Below are 16,021 nucleotides of genomic sequence, written 5' to 3' on the forward strand. Positions count from 1 at the left end.
TTTATTTTTATATTTACATTATATATTTACAAAGAAAAATATTAGTGTGTCTAAAATATAAAGATTAGATTCATACTTTAGTTTAAGAAAGTGATGGGGAAGCAGAGTAGTGTACATAAATAGGGGAATTTGGAGGTTGAATGTTTTCATGATTGGGAGAATTGTGAATAGAAATGTCACCAAAACATTAATTATGATAATGTCCTGGCAATGATTGGGATGATTGTTCAGGAAAAGGGTCACAGATACATGTAGGCAAGGAAAATCAATATTACGGGTCACATGATTGTTTACATAATTCGTCAGTTCATCAACTTGATTTTTTATATTCAGACATCCGAGAGGATAATTCATTGTTTCAACAGTTTTTTTATTTGTCTGTCGTTATTTACAATTGCTTACTCATGGTTTTTGGCTTTATTTCTTTCTTCTTGGACTTTGTGGAGAATAAAATATATCATAAGATGTAATTTAATAACTGATTATCAACATGCATTATTTCAAGGCATTTTTACATATATGATATGATATAATATGATATGATATGGCATTTATAATGCGCCTATACACAAGTGTTTCAAGGCGCGACGAGGCAAGTGAGGGGGAACAGAGGGAAGACAGAGACAACAAGCTTACTAGGCCCGGTCAAATTGAAATTGTGCAAGTGCAAGGGAAGTGGAAGGGAAAAGGTGCAGGGGGAAGAGGGAGTGTGTATTTACCATTGTTATATTGTTCAACACTAATGTCATCTTTAGGGAAGTACTCCTCCAGGACATCAAATATGACATCACAAATGCATCATTGATAACATCACTGATGACATTGCATATATGGGACGGTTGTTTTTCTTCAATGACAGTGAGCATTTGAAAATTGTAAAGGTGCTGTAAATCTAGATGTTAACCATATGATATGATATGATATGATATGATATGGCCATGTCATATGTTCTTAAGGTTTGGGCTGAGCTCATGATGCCCATACATGGCAAAATAAGCAGGCCCCAATCAGACAATTCCTTGTTTTACATGATGAAGAACTCTAGTCTTATTGTCAATTTGTGGTCATGGTGCTTCTTTCCTTCTTACTAAAGTGTCCCTGTATGTGCCTCAAATTTGTATGAATTCATACGTCTTATATGTATTTTTGTACTAACTCATGTGTATAATAATTCTTGTATTGGTAGCTTTTAATTCCAAGTTGAACATTAATCAAGTTTATGGTAGGCTTGGATTTTATGTGATATGATATGATATAAATTGGCATTTATAACAAACCTGTACACAAGTGTTTCTAGGCACAAATGTATGATTTTACTGGCCAATATGACCTAATTAAAAATATTGATGCTTCAATTGTACATGCTGCAGCCATTACCTATGTGTATGTATTATTACATTGCTGTATTAACAACTTTACTTAACTTTACTTTATTTTGTGGAAAGTGCCACACATCCAAAGGCCTCAGAGCGCATAACAACACTTCAATATAATGTTTCGGATGAAAAGTACATGTTTGATAAGTGGATTCCTTCATGAGATGTCTCCTGATTACCCTTTATATGTTTCTACCAACATTCGAAACAGAACCCCTTATGGAAACGTTTCATCGGAATTCATATGATAGGTAATGTCATCAGTGATATCAATAATGATGCCATTTGTAATGCCATCTTTAATATCCTGGGTGTTAGTCTTAGCAGTGCATGGTGGTGGAGTGAGTTGTGGTTGCATAACCTACCATGATTGGCAAATTTCTTTTTATTTTTATTTTACTTGTAACCATAATGTCCCTTAAACAAAGTTTTGTCACTCAATTTGATAGGTTTTTGTTAATGCAACTTAACCATAACGTCCCTTTAACAAAGTGTATTCAATGAATACATATATATTACATGGGCTGTGTTAACGGACGTGTAGTTATGGTTAAGTTGCTCAACCCATAGGAAGAGCACTTATTGGGCAGCTTATAACTTCACCCCCTGAATGAATCCTCATGAAACTTTGCAACAAAAAAAAAATATATATGGCCCTGTCAGATTGATTCTGCAAAGTTTGGGGAGGTTTAGTGCAGGGGGGCAAAGTTATAGCGGGTGGTTTTTCCCATAGATGGAATGGAAAACAAATTGGGCTCACACCTACAAACCAAACCACTGGACTGATTTTCACCAGATTTGCGGCAGGAGCGGCAGCTTGGTCCTGAATGCGTGCTTTTGTGAATGTTATGTAAATCCGTCAAGTAGTTTTCTTAAAAAAGGCCAAAAACCGTCAAGTAGTTTTCTTTAAAAAGGCCAAAAAGTAGTTAAAACCAATGAGTGATATCTAGGTTCGGTCTGTGGACTCACTTCCCTGTTCACTCCACGGACGGGCATCCGATTGGCTTAGAGGGTGGCGTGCATGCTGATTGGTAATGTTGGTAATAAAAAACATGAGGTGTGTCATATTTTTTGTTAACGGCTTCCATGTTGGATTCACGGACAATGGCAGGATTCACGAACAATGGGTCCTGTCCGCGAACCATGATTAAAAACATTGAAAAACAACATTGCACTTGTCAAACTAATGAAACAACCTCTGGGGAGGTGAGGGTGTGATGGGCTATGTACTTAAAAATCCCCCAAAATTGGTGCTTTTTTAACTCTGTTGTCCACAACAGTGCTGATGTCTGGGGCAGTACTGTGAAATTCCCGAACACCTGTGATGTTGGGGGGCATCCATATCTATTTCTGCATTACAGGGTTGGTAAAAATCAGTTTTGGGATGGCTTATAACTTTGCCGCCACTCAATGAAACAGCATGAAAATTTGGAGTTCCATTCTAGACCTATCTTCTGAATGATTCTGCAAAGTGTGGTGCTGTTTTGCCAAGAGGGAACCAAATTAGAGGGGGTCCAAAAATATTTTAAAGGCTTATAAATGTGGTGCCATTTGATGTATCTGGACAATGGTTTGCAAATCTATTCTAGATCAAGATATAAATGTTTGTGCAAAGACTGGTGGGATTTTGTCAAGAGGTGGCAAAGTTAGAGGTGTTGCCATTTGACGAATGTGGAGAAAAGTTTTCAGAAACATTATAGAGCCAACCTTGAATATTTGTGCAAAGTCTGAATGGATTTTTTCAAGTGGGTGCTAAATTGTATGAATATTTTATGTACACACATTTTGAGACTTTTCAAAAATTAAAATATGGCCGGATTTGCAGCAAACTCATGCAAGGGGCATTGACAAGGACTTGAAAGCATGGTTTTGCAAATGTGTCTGTTTTTTATTTTTTGAAAAGTGTCATATGGTTGGTAAAAAAAAGTGATATAATTTTGGCGACTGAGGTATAGCCTGTGGCCATGTGCAGTGACCAGATTACCCAGGCCATGGCCTGAGGCCATAACCCGGACAATATGGCTGCTGGCCTTGACCATGAGGGACTAGCAATGTGATTAAAGTGAGCATGACTGGCAGGGACCAGCTATGTGCTAAAGTTTTTCAAATTGTGATAGGTTTGAATGGGACACAAAATTGTGCTTGTGGGTAAAGGTTGAAACGCTGGATGGGATTGCAGCAAATATGCAAGAGGAGGGTCAGCGAGAACTTCAAAGCATGTCCTTTATTACATTTTTGGGAATGGTGAAAATGTAAGTACACAAAACAGTGATAAAACTTTGGATTCTGGGCAATGGGCCTGGCCGTCAGCAAGGAAAAATATGTACTGTAATTCGCTTATTGGGGTATGCAGCATGGGCGAAGCGGTAGGTTTGAATGGGAAAAAACATTCAGCTTGCGGTTACAGCCTGCACTGGTGGACTAGATTACAACAAACCTGTGCGACGAGCATTATGAAGGACCTCAAAGCATGTTTTGGGAAATATGTCTTGTGTTTTATTTTTCAAAAGTGTAAGAATGAAAGTAGAAAAACTAGTGATATACATTTGTTGTCGTGGTAGTGGGCCTGGCCCTCGGCAAACAAAAATGTGTATGCATTCTGATTTGCTTATTGGGGAAAGTGGCATGGCCAAAGCTAATGCTCCGTGGATTTGAAGACTGTACTTGGCTGCAAGACATGAGCACTGGCCATTTGTTACATTATTAGGGTATAGTGGACATTGAGCTAGGATGCAGCGTAGGTGCAGTGACTAATAGGGGGTTTGGTTAGGCTGGGGTTATGGTTGAGCATTATGCTATAGGCAATTGAACAATGATTTGCATCCCCAGCATGCACTGCTGATAATGACAGGCAGAAAAAATATGTTGTTAGAGGGATGTTGCGGTTAAGAGGCATCCCATCCTTGGGACTCCTCTGCTCCAGCAGTTAGTCAGTGGTGTCCCATCTGGCATCCTTTGGCATTTCCCTGCTGGGTTATCATGAACACTTGCCCATCCACACTGACCCTTCTATGTACGCACTTCTCTCACTGCAGAGTGCATATGTGCATAATGTGTTTTTTTTTAAGTAAGGTAAATGCAGATGCAAAAGATTTGTAGAAGATTGTTAAGTGTCAGTGGATGTGTGTAAGCTTAATATGGTCATAGTGTTATATGTACAGTTTTTGGAAGTGATTGAAAGCAGGCAATGAGGGAGAGTTAAAAATATAATATAAAAAAGGATACAAGGGCTGCCTTGTGCGATGGTGCCCACATGCCATCCGAGTCTTTTAATGATCCATGGCCTGGAAAGTGGACTGTGGAGACAGCGGACTGCGGAGACAGCGGATAGTTATAAAGGTCCATTGATTATGGTCCTTATTGTATGCTTGAGGTACTTGGGACAGAAAATTGCCTTTTATATTTTTTTCTAGTATACAATTGTCCATTAATATCATTAGCATAACACAAGATGCTAATGGAACTGTTGAAGAATCTTATTGAGACCAACTACTTTACTGAGAAATGTAAAGTAGATGGAGTGTGTAAGATAATTCTTTTTAGTTCTATTTTTTAACTGTTTAAGGTGGTTCCTAAAGGAAAGTTTTTTGGGTGTTTTTATATATATTTTTTTATTTTATTTTGCAGGCGAGGTCAGGAAGTAATGTGGGGGTGGTGGGAATGAGGGAAGAAACACCAACCACAAATATGGAGTGGCAGGTGGACAGGGGAAGATGTTGCACATTTGTTACATCTAAGGTACGGGGCAATGTTTCTCATGCCCCTTGATTACAGCTTCAAAAGTACTATGAAATTTCTCCCTCCTGCAGAGTGGTGTGTTGCAGTATATACAGAGTACTGTTGTCTTCGAAAGATATGGATCAACAGCCTCTTTTATTGCTTGCAAGGTAGCTGGTGGGATTTTGTGTCCCACAGAAGTAGACTGTGTGGTTTTCAGTATTGGTTAAGGAAGATGAGGTGGGGGAAGACAGCCTAATACCTCCTAAGAAAGGAATAACCTTTCTGAGAGCATTGTGGTTGGATTTGGTGTGGTGGCGCATGGAGGTGGTCCTGTAAGAGTAGTACAATGTTGCACTCAGTGCATTTCACTTTGGTAGCTTTAACATTTGGTACATTACAAACTGTGGTAAAGAACTGCCTCACCCATGAGTCTCTCTGGTTGCTAGAGATAGGCACTTCCATCTTCTTGCTGCTCTTCATTGTTTTTTGAAGAACTGTGATTCTTTTGTTGTTTAGGTCCTCCAGCTGGTGGTGGTGGCTCTTGGGGAGAAGGAATGGCAATAGCTGATGCCATTTTAAAGATAAATAGCAGTTTAGCTAATATTCCTCTAAGTATGATCTGTGTGCTAGATTGTTATTGGATAATGAGTAAGAATTGGTGTAGGAGCTGTGCAAGTTCTGAACTTTTCGTAAAGCATGCACCCATTCGTGAAGTGCTGACACATTCGCAAACCTGTCATCATGCCACATGCAAGTGCGTGGTCACGTGACACTGTCTGGAAAGACGGCGATGAAGTCAGACTTTCACAGACGTCAATGAACACTAAAACAGTGGAAAGAGTTGCAGAGACTGTATAGAAGTGTTGAAAATGATGTTTATATGAATCTATAAAAAGTGTGCATGTACTATATAGAAAATATGCATACCTGTAGTTTGTGTTCATGCATATGGATATGCATGCAGCTGCAAGTAGAAATCTTGGAGACTTGTACAGTATTTCTTGTAGAAGGTGCTTTCCAATGATATGACACTTGTACTCAGAGAGATTAACAGTACATTTAAAGTGGTGATCTATGATGATGCAGTTAGATGTAGAGGTCTTGGATGTGATTGGTTGATGTTCATGTGATTCTTAGCTATATCCAATGAGGGAATGGCACAGAAAGTGAAAAGGAAATGGTAGAAGGACTGTCTATGTTACGATATGTCCACGGACATGGCGATAGTTTGCGGACATCGGGTGTTGCATCCGGGGATTTTTGGGTTGGGGAGCCATGCAAATGAGAATGAGCAGAGAAAGGGATTGGTCAGGAATGTTTAATGGGTGTGTTGTGCCAGGAGAGAGTTTCTCAGATACTCTTTTTGCTGAAAGAAGAAGAGATAGCTACGGCTGTGTGTTTAAAAAAACAGATTGTTTGGATTTTGGGAGACTCGTGGCTACATTGGTTGAAGGTGCATGCAGAAAGCTATGGAATAGCTGTAGATCTTGGATGCTTACATGTGGAAGTGCACTGGCATGGAGTACGTGGAATGAATTGGTTGGACTTGCTACCTCTCTGTGCTACTTTGGAGACAGAGCAACATCCAGACATAATTGTAATTCATTGTGGAGGGAACATTTTAGGACATGTTTCTGGAATTTCTTTGCAATTTGCAATGAAAGAAGGACTTGGGAAGGTCATGGACATGTTTCCAAATTCTCAAGTAATTTTTTCACGAATTGCGCAGAGACAAATGTGGCTTTGCTCTTCTTCATTTGGTCCACAAATGGAGAAAGCAAGGCGCAATGTCAATAAGGCTGTTTGTGCCTTTCTAAGAGATTTTGGCATGTCCTCTTTTCACAATGAAAATATTATGTTTCGTAGTACATACATTTTTCGCAGAGATGGAGTCCATCTTACTTATGCTGGCAATCAAATTTTTTTGAGAAATGTACAAAATGCATTGCAACCTTTTTTGGAATTACAGCATCCATTTTATAGTAGGTGTTGAGCATTTCAAATTTTTCAAACACAAATAAACACCAACGAAAGGCTCTTTTCAGAGCCACCACTTTCTTCCAGATAGAACTGCAATGGTTATGATAGGGTAGCACCCCAAAATTTTAGATGTCCGCGGACTGTCCACGGACTTCTAAAAAATACACAAGGTCTTGCTTCATTTATTTTCCCTTCTATTTTTTAATTGTAAAAGGCGGGTCTGAAAAGAGCCTTATTTTATTTTTATTTTTGTTGTTTTAAATTTTTTTTTTTTTGTACAAGACACACTAGGAGAGGAGGGGAAAGGAGAGTAAGGGGGGACACCAACCACGGGGTTAAGAAAGGGCGAGCTGAGAGAGGAAAATGTAGAGTGGATTTCACTTGGGTAGTGAGCAGACTTTTTCGTGCTCTGAAACGATAGCCTCAAAAGCACTACGAAATCTGTCCCCCCTGCACAGTACTGTGTCGCAGTAAATACACACAACTGTGACCCTCGAAAGGTAAGGGTCATCAGCATTGCGTATGGCCTGTGAGGCAGCTTGAGGTGACAGGATCAGAAACAGAGGATGAATTAGAGGAAGTCAACCTGCTACACTCCTCGCAAGGTACAACTTTGCCAACGGCCCCCGAGTGTAATGACTTTAGGTGTTGCTTCATGGTAGTTGTCCCAAAGCTGTATGAACCATGCCTCCCGCGACTGAGTACTATGTTGCACTCATTGCAGGTGACTTGGTACGCACGTGCCTTAGGACCATTACCACGAATGGTAAATAACCGCCACACCCAAGACTCACGTCGAGTGCTGGTAGTAGGAACTTCCACTACCTCATTCTCATCATCCTCTTCTTCCTCCTGTGCATCCTCACTCCTGTTCCCCTCTCCAGGCTCTTGGGGAGGTGGTGGTGGTGGAGGGGGTGGGGGTGGTGCTGACGCAGATGCAGCACCAGGTGGCAGTAGTGGAGCCACGGAAGCCATCAGCTTGGAGTTGAAAATCTGCAAATTTGCAGGAAAATTCGCTGTGCTCTGTGGGATAGCCAGAAACACAATGAGAATGAGCTCTAGGGCGTGGTCTTTTATAGGGGTGCTTGTGCACGGTTCGCGGACATGCGCGCTGTCCGCAGACACATCGAACAGAAAAAAGGTTTCAAAAAGTCACAAAAAGTAGTTAGAAACTCAGGATTACTATGTGGGACTTGTTCTATGGTGAATTTGTTGGAAAATATTATAGATTACTTGAAATTGTAGTTTTAAATTGTTCAGGGACATGAACAGTGTTCACAATCAGAACATACGCTGATCATGGGCGCGGTCACATGATAGCTTTGCGAACATGTCCATGAAGGGAGCAGGCATCTGCAGGACACCAAATGTATTGAAACTATTTTGCGCATGCGCATTGGTGTTCTACGGACACTGTTCGAGTCCTGGAGTGATTAAAATTGCGTCACAAGTGAAACGAACAGTTACGGACAGGCGTTTGTTCTTAGAACAGTTTCAACTTGTCTGTGAACAGTACGGACAGGCATAGTGTCATGAGGACACCCCCATTTTGTTTATTTACGAACACCCCAGGACACATAATATGTTATAAGAACACTTTCATCTTGCCAGTGAACAATACGGACAGCGTCCTCAGGCAACCCACATTTCATCCATTGACAAACATTTAGGACACGGCGTGTGTTCTTAGAACAGTTTCAAGATGCCTGCGAACAATACAGACAGGCAGAGCGTCCTCAGGACACTCCCATTTTGTTTCTTTACGAACATCCCAGAACACATAATATGTTCTAAGAACACTTTCACCTTGCCAGCGAACCATACGGACAGCGTCGTCAGGACACCCACATTTCGTCCATTGACGAACATTTCAGGACACCGCGTGTGTTCTACAAACAGTTTCAACTTGCTTGCGAACATTATGGACTGGCATAGCGTCCTAAGGACACTTCTGTTTTGTTTCTTTACGAACATTTTAGGACACAGTCTGTGTTCTTAGAACAGTTTCAACTTGCCTGCGAACAATACGAACAGGAATTGCGTCCTCAGGACACTCCCATTTTGTTTCTTTACGAACATTTTAGGACACAGACTGTGTTCTTAGAATAGTTTCAACTTGCCTGCGAACAGTACGGACAGGGATAGCGTCCTCAGGATACACCAATTTTGTTTATTTACGAACATCCCAGGACACACAATATGTTCTAAGAACACTTTTATATTGCCAGCGAACAATAAGGACAGCGTCCTCAAGACACCCACATTTCGTCCATTGACGAACATTTCAGGACATCGGGTGTGTTCTTAGAACAGATTCAACTTTCCAGTGAACAATACGGACAGGCAGAGCGTCCTAAGGACACTCCCATTTTATTTCTTTATGAACATTTTAGGACACAGCCTGTGTTCTTAGAACAATTTCAACTTGCCTGCAAACAATACGGACAGGCATAACGTCCTCTGGACACCCCCATTTTGTTTATTTACGAACATCCCAGGACACATATGTTCTAAGAACACTTTCATCTTGCCAGCGAACAATACAGACAGCGTCGTCAGGACACCCACATTTCGTCTATTGACAAACATTTCATAACACCGCGTGTGTTCTTAGAACACTTTTAACTTGCTAGCGAACAGTACGGACAGATATAGTGTTCTTAGGACACCTCCATTTTCATTTCTTTACGGACATTCCAGACACCCGCGCTGTCCGCAGACACCTGAATTGCTTTTTTTTAAAAAAAAACAAGAAATGAATTAGGACACATTATAATAATTTTACTTTATTTTACATATATGTTAAATTTATGACAGAGAAGGTGAGGCAGAAACTGAAACAAAAACAGGAGAATTAGGGGTTTCAATAGGATTTATATGAGGTGAAGAAGGGATGGAAGTCTCATCAAAACGTTTTGGTTCATGGAGAGGGTTTGGGGATAATTGACTGGGATATGGTGAGGGGGGACAGGTGCATGTGGGACAATGGTATGTAGTTGTTTGTTTGAAGTGATCCTCCACAAAGTTTTTCAAATTGTTAAAATTTGCCAAGAGTAGGTCCATTTTTTCTTCTATGTGCTGAAGAGTCTTACCCAATCCAGCTTTTTCATTATTATTTTTAATTTTTGTATGGTCTGTACAAAAAATATATATATGTTAAATGTATATAAAATAATATTAATTAATTGGTTTATATAGTAAAGTGTCTACCATTAGATTCACTATCTTCTGACATTTCCTCATGTGGGAAATGCTCCTCTAGCCACTTCAGAGTACTAGACATTTCTGTGAGAAAAAAAACATAACATCATTCTTTTTGTATCTAATACAGAAAGTTTATAAATACATGAATAAAATGCAGTACACTTACTATTTCAGGTAAGGGGCCTAATTATGTCCCAGGCGGTAAGTTACCGCCTGGGTCGTACCTTTACCACCATGGCGTAAACTATGTTTACGCCATGTTGGTTGGCGGACTTACCGCCCCATTCCGAGGTTGGCGGGGTGGTAAATCCCCAATCCCCATTTACCCTTCCCCATTCCCATTTTTGCCCCATAGGGCATAATGGGAGTGGGGAAGGCGTTAATTACGCCACCGTAAATTACGGTGGCGTAATTAACAACAAGGTCCCTTAACGCCATGGATTTTAACACCTGCTAAAAGCAGGTGTTAAATCCTCCATGGCGCTAAGGGACCTCGGAATCAGGCGGTAAGGGTCGGCGCTGTTTACGCTGCCGTAAACCCCTTACCGCCTGGGTCGTAATGAGGCCCAAGGTGTGTTCTGAGCGGTCTGTAGATCTGCTGTTCTTAGTTGTGGAGTTTCTGTGAGGTAATCATGTTGGAAACCTATCTTTCTTCTTTTGGAATATTCCATTTTAGAAAATATTGTATTTAAATGAATGGTTAGTGTGTTATATATATGGGTTACACTTCTTATGTATTACTCAATAAAATGTGTATGTGTGCTGGTTTGTGAATTTGTGATGTCATCTTTGATGTCGTGGGTGTTAGTCTTAGCAGTGCACAGTGGTGGCGCGAGTTATGGTTGCTTAGCTTACCATAACTGGCGAATTTCAGGGGTTTTCCGGTTTTACTTGGAACCATAACGTCCCTTTAACAAAGTTTTTTCACTGAATATATATATATACATATATATACATATATATATATATATATATATATATATATATATATATATATATATATATATATATATATATATATATATATATATATATATATTACACAGCTAGCGGGCGTGTAGTTATGGTTAAATTGCTAAACCCATAGGAAGAACACTTTTTCGAGTCTGAATGGGCAAAAAGCTTGCGCACGGCTACAGCCCGAACGGCTGGACGGATGTTCACCAAATTTAAAGCAGGAGCGGCAGCTTGGTTCCAAAAGCGTGCTTTTGTGTGATTGGTGGAAATCCAACCAGTAATTTTGTTGCAAAGAAATGAATTGTATGTCTCAACATATTAGTGATATCTGACTCCGCTCTACTGACCCATTTCCCTGTTAGCTCCGCGGACAGAAATCTCATTGGCTTGGAGTACGCCGTTATGTCGGCAAACTTTGGACGTGGCCGGTGGTTGGCTGGAGGGAAGCGGGTGTGCGTCAACATTTTTGAGAAACCCTGACATGGTGTATCAGAGGATGGTTTTGTGGTCTGTGGCAAGACTCTAAGGCATTGTGTGCCTGGCTGGGGCTTTTGTACGTAACAGTGTGCCCACAAAAGTCAGTCGTATCTGGCTCCGCTCCGGCAACCCATTTCCCTGTTAGCTGCGCGGTCAAAAGTTTGATTGCACTGCAGTATACAGTGACGTGATGTGCATCATAATTTTTGGATAAGGCTGGCATGTTGTATCCGAGAACAATGCAGCGGCAAAAGGGTCTAGAAAACATACTTTATGGCATCTGTTGGTGGGAAGAAGGGATGGAAAGTGTGGAGGAGTGAGAAGGCGTTCATCTGATATATCTCATTAGAAGAAGACAGTGGTGTGTCAACGGTATCCGTGCCTACTATGCCAATTTGTGGTTACCTCAACAGGCAAGAACCTTGTGTTGTGAATGCAAGCAGCCTTTTCTATGGCTTGACAGCTGCAGCAGCAAGCTCTTTCTGTGATGAGTAGTGGAAGGCTGAATTGTAGAAGGGGAATGCTTTGCACATGACATGAACATTTAAACGTAGATTGTACTATGGTGTGTTGTGCGTGGTAAGTTTGCTGATCCTTCAATGCATCCTGGAGCCCTTGCACAGAAAAGTATGTCCACTGGTTGAAAAGGTATGTCCACTGGTTGCAAGTAGGGTTCACATTATTGGTTTGAGTGTGCGGTTTGGCTGTATTGCATACATTGTTGGTTCCATGGGTGTGGTGATTGTTAGAACATCTTACAGTTGTCGAAGCATGGCTAGAGATACTGCAGAGAGCAGTGCTGCAGCATGTCCAGTGGGTGCCGTGTTGGAATACTGTCCGTATAGAAGAGGGTACAGTTGAAGTGGATGCAATATGTGCTTGGGTACTCTGCATTACACAAATTAGTAAGTGTTGTACTGCACTGTGCACTATTGCTTGTATGCAGTTACTTCTTACAGCTGTTGCTGCATGGGTGGAGAGATTGCAGTAAGCAGTCCTGCAGTATGTCCACTGGGTGCAGTGTTGGTATAGTGTCCATATGTAAGAGTGTACGGTTCAACTGGTTCTAATATTTTCTTGGCTAGTCTGCATTGCTCAGACTTGTAAGTGTTGGCGTGAACTACGCAGTATTGGTTATATGGATGGGGAGTCGGAGGAGAAAGTGCAGTACATGGGAAGAAGAAAAAATGACAATAAGTAAAAATACAGCCTGCTGGTGGCAAGTGCAAGGATAAGTGCAGACATCAGGTGGTGGTGGAACTGTTAGGGATACAAAAAACAGTCCCCAAGTGCGGGGTTTGCCAGAAAGCCAGTGCAGGGGTGCGACTGGCAGGGGGTGGTCTGGGGCCCATATCAAATGGTGCCAGGTAACCAGTGCAGAATCAGTTTCAGCCAGGAAGTCAGCAGACGAGAGCAGGACAAAAAGCAGAGTGAAAGAGAAAGGTTTTGAGGTGCTTCTGGAATCGACAATGGTTCTCCTCAAGTTTCAGGGAGGCAGGGAGGCTGTTTCAAATGGAGGCCCCAGCCGAAGAAAGAGATCTACCACCAACTGGTTGCTTGCAGAAGCGAGTGACCCTGAGGGAGTTGGAGGCAGATGAGGGAAGAGCTGGAGCACGGAGATATTTAGGAAGTGAGAGTTGCAGTTATTGCGGCCCCAGGGCCCAGAAGGCATTGTGCATAATGCAGAAGGTTTTGACCTTATTCCTCACAGCTCCTGGGATCCAGTGCAGACAATTCAGTCCTGGAGAGATACGATCCCTGGACTTGAGGCCAAGGACAAGGCGCGCAGTCCTCTTCTGGATGAGTTGCAGAGGGTGGAGAGTAGAAGCAGGCAGAGTTACAATGAGGCTGCTACAATAGTCCAGCCTAGAGAGAACCACAGCAGTGGAGACAGTGAGATTTTTGGAACTTGCTTTAGGTTGGTAACAAACATTCAGTGCTGGTTTTGGTGCCATCATTTTACAATTTATGTAGGAGATGGGTTAGTGGGGAAAAAAGTAATAGTATTGTCGAAAGGAAAGAAGAGAGTTCCTGTTTCAATATTACAATGGGTGATATGAGTATATGGAAACGTTGCAAGCATATACAATTGAAGTGCCACTTGATGGTAGTGGATCAGAGAAAAAAACAGTACGCTTTTTGAGAACATAATGGACGCTCAGTGGCAGATACCATACACACAGGCACTTATAACAGAGCAGTAAACATATTGCAGAAAAGTATTCATAACTCCACTTTGTGGTGATGGGTGTTCATGGGATGAATGTTGATGCACTGATCTTGCATTCTTGAACTGCACTTTCTACTGGACTTGCATTCCAATGACACGACACTTGGAGGCTGAGTGTGTAACAGTACATACAAAGTGTTGTACAGAAGTGCCAGTGTTAGATTCTTTCTAACCTTCTTGGATGCCATTGGTGGATGCATGTGTGACTATTTACCAGTACCCAATGAGGTAGTGATGGACAAAAAATAGTGCAAAGGGAAAAATACTGCTCCTGCTTTATGGGGGCGTGGCTCTTGTGGTACTTGGGGAAGCGCACATGCCACATTCTGCACTTCTAGCATGCTGGCCAATGGAAATGATACTATGGAGATTGTCCAATCAGGTGCTCAGGGTGTGCGTCACAGGAAAGGGCAGAAATATTTGTTTTCATTACTTTGTTTAGTGAGGCTGGCAGACATGAAGAGACACACAGTTTTCATTGTGGGTGTTGCCTTTGTGCTAGATCCAGTATGCCATCGAAAGAAGCTTTTATGGCAGTTTCAATTGGGAGGGAGTAGAGGCTTTGTGGTGCAGTGTAGATGTCTGCAGTTTCGGCGTTTTGCCTGTAGAATGTCGACGAGTGGCCACTTTTGCAACTGTACATGTTGTGGTAGTGCACTACTTAGCCTTGCATTTGGGTTCCATGGCTTGTTCATGTGTGAACCGTCAACTGAAGAAGTTGATAAAGGCAGTGAAGTGCATGTTTCCAACTGCAAAGGTGCTTTTCGTATGCATACCACCAAGAATAGTGTGGGACTATTCCAATGAATGTTGTCGCAAGCCAGAGGTCAGAAGGGGTTGTATCAAAAGAAGCATGTATGACTTCTTGAGTGCTGCTGGGATGTTCTCCTGTGAGAATGACAACATTGGGTCTTGAGATGTGCACCTTTTCAAGGCAAATGGCATTTCTTTGACAACCAGTGGCAATGATATTTTGTTTTACAATCTACAGGCTGCACTGAAGACTCTACTGTAAGAATGTGAGGCGAACTACAAAAAACTAAAAAAAAGTATAAAAACCAGAAAAAGGGTGCTTCAATGGAAGCAGCTTTAAAATATTTTTTTTTAAAGAAAAGACTCTTTTCAAAGACAGCCCTACAAACAGAATCCCCTACCCTGGTTGAAATGTATTCCCCCACTCCTGCGCGCACAGCAATATAAGTCTGCGGACCTCGCAATGGTTGCAGGGTTTCACGTTTCACATTCAGGCTTTTTGCAGATGGTGGCAATAGAAATGGCCGTGTGGAGGCTACGGGATTGCGGAATAAGGTTTCTGGGTGTGGTTTGTACGCACAGACTGTGGTACACAGTGTATTTATCGACAAAACTGCAGAAGGTGGGGTTATGGCTGTGTGTTTCACGAGCCACAGCGTACAGGTTTTGGGGGAGTTCTGAATACACTGATTGAAATTGAATGGAAATCACTGTGCAGTGGCTGCTCCTTTTGGATTCTATCATGTGGATGTGTACTGGTATGGAGTACTTGCAATGAAGTGACTGATTTTGGTTTGTCTTTGTGAGACTTTGGTGACGCATGATCATGCCGACATTATTGTTCTTCATTGTGGAGGGAAAAGTTCACAACATGTTACCAGACTTTCAGTGCCATTTGCGATGAAGGAGGCACTTGCCCAGGTCATGCGTATGTTTCCAATCTCCTGCATACTTTTTTATCGCATTACGCAGACACAGATTTGGCTGCGTTATTTTTATTTGGTCCAGAAATGGAGAAAGCGCGGTACATTGTGAAGAAGTCTATTTGTGCCTTTTTACAATGGGTGACAATGTCGTACTTCACTATTCCTGCATTCTGATTTTTGCACAACCTATCCAAAATGCCTTGCTGCCCTTCTTGGAAGTACAGGAAGATTTTTTGTAGTCACACCTCCTTTTACGTAGCGCACATTCTGTGGAGCGTATATTATACACAGTGCCCAGCAGCCGTTTATTGGCAATTCCATTTTTCAACTCTGAAAGGAGCTTTTTTCATTGAACTTTTTTCCTTTTCCAGTTGCTTTCTCTTTATGTTTTTATTATA

This window comes from Ambystoma mexicanum, chromosome 4q, assembly GCF_040938575.1.
Source record: "Ambystoma mexicanum isolate Mex_15411 chromosome 4q, UKY_AmexF1_1, whole genome shotgun sequence".
Taxonomy (NCBI): Eukaryota; Metazoa; Chordata; class Amphibia; order Caudata; family Ambystomatidae; genus Ambystoma; species Ambystoma mexicanum.